The sequence below is a fragment of the Triticum dicoccoides genome, chromosome 1A (assembly GCF_002162155.2).
Source record: "Triticum dicoccoides isolate Atlit2015 ecotype Zavitan chromosome 1A, WEW_v2.0, whole genome shotgun sequence".
NCBI classification, from domain to species: domain Eukaryota; kingdom Viridiplantae; phylum Streptophyta; class Magnoliopsida; order Poales; family Poaceae; genus Triticum; species Triticum dicoccoides.
Genome location: NC_041380.1, coordinates 607,873,190 through 607,877,785, shown reverse-complemented (window position 1 = coordinate 607,877,785; position 4,596 = coordinate 607,873,190).

The following is a 4,596-nucleotide window of genomic DNA, read 5'->3' as shown; positions in this document are numbered from 1 at the left end:
GGGTGGAAAAGGCATAGGTTTTTGAACCCGCGGTTCTCTTTCTTTACCGTGTTTCCTAGCCAGAAAGTCTCTTTTATCATACCTTTTATTCTTAGGTTGTGGGTTATCAAGATCAACAGGTGGTTCTATCTCAACATCATTATCTAGTTCTTTATCATTGTCTGGTTGAGGGTCTTCATGAACCTCATCATTATCTTTTCCATTATCAATAGGTGAGTGTTCATTACCAGACTGAGTTTCAGCATCAAAGATAGAAATTTCATTATCATTATCAGGAGGTTTTTCTGTTTCAGGTTCACTAGAAGCACGCAAAGTCCTATCATTTTTCTTTTTCTTTTTCTTCTTAGCAGGACTATGTGCACTAGTGTTAGCTCTTTGTGAATCTTGTTCAACTATTTTAGGGTGTCCCTCAGGATAAAGTGGTTCCTGAGTGATTTTACCTCCTATAGTTGCAACTCTAACAGCAAAGTCACGCATATTATGATTCATTTCATTAAGTAATTCTCTTTGTGATTTAGCAACTTGTTCTAACTGGGTTTGAACCATATAAGCATGTTTTCCAACACCTCTAACATCATTTGATATTCTAAATAACAAGTCACTCAAGCGAGCAATCATATCGGAATTATATTTCAATTGTTTCATAACATTTGCATTGAAGTGATCTTGTTTTCTAATGCAGTTCCAGACTCAAAGAGGCAATGACTAGGATGCCTATTGTGAGGATTTTCATTATCATTAAACTTCATAAGAGAATTTACCTCCACCACCTTAGGCATTGGTGGTGTATTAAGCCCATGTATTTCTTCAATATGAGGTAAATTTTTAACATCCTCAGCTTTAATACCTTTTTCCTTCATAGATTTCTTTGCCTCTTGCATATCTTCAGGACTGAGATATAATATACCCCTCTTCTTCGGAGTGGGTTTAGGCGGTGGTTCAGGAAGAGTCCAATCATAAAAAAATCAATATATTATTCAATAATTCCTCAGCTTGTCCAACAGCTTGTTCCCTGAAAACACAACCAACACAACTATCTAGGAAGTCCCTAGAAGCATCGGTTAGTCCATTATAGAAGATATCAAGTATTTCATTTTTCTTTAGAGGGTGATCAGGCAAAGCATGGAGTAACTGGCAAAGCCTCCCCCAAGCTTGTGGGAGACTCTCTTCTTTAGTTTGCACAAAGTTAATTATTTCCTATAAGGCAACTTGTTTCTTATGAGCAGGAAAATATTTTTCAGAGAAGTAATAAACCATATCCTGGGGACTACACACACAACCAGGAGCAAGCGTATTGTACCAAGCTTTAGCATCACCCTTTAATGAGAAAGGAAACAGTTTGAGAATAAAGTAGTAACGAGTTTTCTCATTATGAGTAAAAAGGGTGGCTATATCATTCAACTTAGTAAGATGTGCCACAACAGTTTCAGTTTCATAACCATGGAAAGGATCAGATTCAACCAAAGTAATTAACTCTGGGTCAACAGAGAATTCATAATACTTGTCATCAATAAAGATAGGTGAAGTAGCAAACTTAGGATCACATTTCATTCTAGCATTCAGAGATTTTTCTTTATACTTGTGTAATAATTTCTCTAGATCATCTCGATCATTGCAAGCAAGAATATCTCTAGTTGTTTCTTCACTCATAACATAACCTTTCGGTACCTTAGGCAATTCATATCTAGGAAGGCTAGTTCTAGCAGGTGTTTCAGGAGTTTCAGTTTCAAGATCATCATCTGATTCAACAACATCATGTTGTATAACTCTAGCAATTTGTTTATCAAGAAAATCACCAAGTGGCACATCATCATTATCAAGCAAGGTACTAGCATAATCATAAGCATCATTCATAGTAGAAGTAGCATCATCAATAACTTGCGACATATCAGAATTAATAGCATGTGGTGGTGTTGCAAGTTTACTCATAACAGAAGGTGAATCTAAAGCAGAACTGGATGGCAGCTCCTTACCTCCCCTCGTCCTTGACGGAAATATCTTAGTCTTTGGATCCTTCAGATTCTTCATAGTGATAGTATGATAATAATCCCAAGTGACTCAACAAATATAGCTATGCTCCCCGGCAACGACGCCAGAAAAAGGTCTTGATAACCCACAAATATAGGGGATCGCACCGTTTTCGAGGGTAAAGTATTTAACCCAAATTTATAGATTCGACACAAGGGAGCCAAAGCATATTTAAAGGTATTAGCGGCTGAGGTGTCAATTCAACCACAACTGGAGATTAATTATCAGCAGCAAAGTGATCAGTAGCAAAGTAGTTTGATAGTTTTGATAGTAGTAGCAGTAGCAATAGTAACAGTAACAGTGATTGCAGTAATTTTGTAGCAAGTGGAACAATGATGATAGCAGCAATAACTTAGTAGAAACAATAATGAAAAGTTTGTAGGCATTGGATCGGTGACTTGTTGGATGATATTCATCATGACAGTTATAACCTAGGGCGATGCGGCACTAGCTCCAGTTCATCGATATAATGTATGCATGTATTCAGTAAATAGTCATACATGCTTTATTAAAAGAACTTGCATGACATCTTTTGTCGTACCCTCCCATGGCAGCGGGGTCCATATTGGAAAGTAAGGGATATTAAGGCCTCCTTTTAATAGAGAACCGAAACAAAGCATTAACACATAGTGAATAGATGAACTCCTCAAACTACGATCATCACCGTGAGTGGGCCCGGTTGTTGTCACTCCGGGGGTTGCCGGATCATAACCATACTAGGTGACTATAACTTGCAAGATCGGATCTAGAACATGGATATAATGATGAATTCATAAATGGTTCAGATCTGAAATCGTGGCACTTGGGCCCAAAGTGACAAGCATTAAGCATGGCAAAGTCATAGCAACATCAATCTAAGAACATAATGGATACTAGGGATCAGGCCCTAACAAAACTAACTCGATTACATGATGAATCTCATCCAACTCCTCACCGACCAGCGAGCCTACGAAGGAATTACTCACTCCCTGTGGGGAGCATCATGTAATTGGCGATGGAGAAGGGTTGGTGATGACGAAGAATGAAGATCCACCTCTCCGGGGCCCCAAGCGGACTCCAGATCTGCCTTCCCGAGGAAGAATAGGGCTTGGCGGCGGCTCCATCTCGTGGATCATGATAATTCTTTCTCCCTGATTTTTTTCTGGAAATATGTGAATTTATAGTATCAGGGGGTCGTCAGCGGGGCCACCAGGTGGGTACAGCCCACCTGGGCGCGCCCTGGTGGGTTGTGCCCAACCAAGGGCCCCTCGTCAGTGGGTCTTGGCTCCAGAAATTCTTATTATTGATATAAAAAATCCTCGCAAAGTTTTGTTCCATTCGGAGAACTTTTATTTCTGCACAAAAACAACACCATGGTAGTCCGGGGTTAGTTTCATTCAAACAATGCAAATTAGAGTCCAATACAAGAGGAAAAGCATGATAAAAAGTAGATACATTAGGGACGTATCAATGGTGTACCTAAAAAACTTGGAGATCCAGGAATACCAACTATACCTTGCTCCATCAAAAGAAATTATGTCAAAACTGCTTTGTGTGATTTAGGAGCTAGTGTTAGTGTTATACCTTTCTCTTTATATAAAAGTCTTAATTTGAGTAAAAGCACACCTCCTGAAATATCCTGGCAAATGGCTGATAAATCAACTGACATACCTATCGGTATTTGTGAGGATGTGCCCGTGGTTGTTGCAAATGTTACTATCTTAACAGACTTTGTTATAAACTTATACTTGAGATTTGCGAGGACAACAACATGTCGATTATCCTTGGTAGACCCTTCTTGAATACTGCAGAGGTTGTTATTGATTGCAATAAAAGCAAGGTCACTTTTCATATCGATGGTAATGACCATATGGTGCACTTTCCGAAGAAACAATTCCAAGCCAATGGTATTAATGTTATTGAAAAATCTCTGACAATCACTATTTGAAGTTTCCAACTCCCTTTACCTACTGCCAAAAAGAAATATGATATACTTATTGTTGGGGATATGTATAGCCCCGTTGAGGTAATTAACTTAGTGTTTTACGAAAGTTCTTCTGTTTCATGCTAATTAAAAGTGGTTGCTAATAAGACTTGATCAACCTTATTAATGGATCATTTTTAGAGGTATGAAGTCGATGAATTTAGTAGGCACAACCTTCTGCTCCCACCTTTTGTTTTCTATTTTTCCTAGCTAAATAAAATAAAATGCCATGCTTAACCCATTTTCTGGATTTACCATGCAATAAAAAATGAACAAAAAATAAAATGCTTCGAATGCTCTAAAAATTTAATACAATTTTTCTGAACATTTCTGAATTTGTGGTGCAAATAACATCAGAGGGGGGTGCACCTGGTGACCACAAGACACCAGGGAGCGCCAGCAACCCTTGGCGCGCCCTGGTGGGTTGTGGCCCCCACGTGCCCCCCTCACTTATCTCTTTAGCCCATGTCATATCCTACCTCCAGAAAAAAAATCACCATAGTTTGCTCTCTCGTGGTCTTGCTCTCAAACCCGCGGATTTCGATCTCTTTGCTAGAAGCTCTGTTTACGAAACAGTTTTGGGTGATTGCTACTTGGTATGTGAC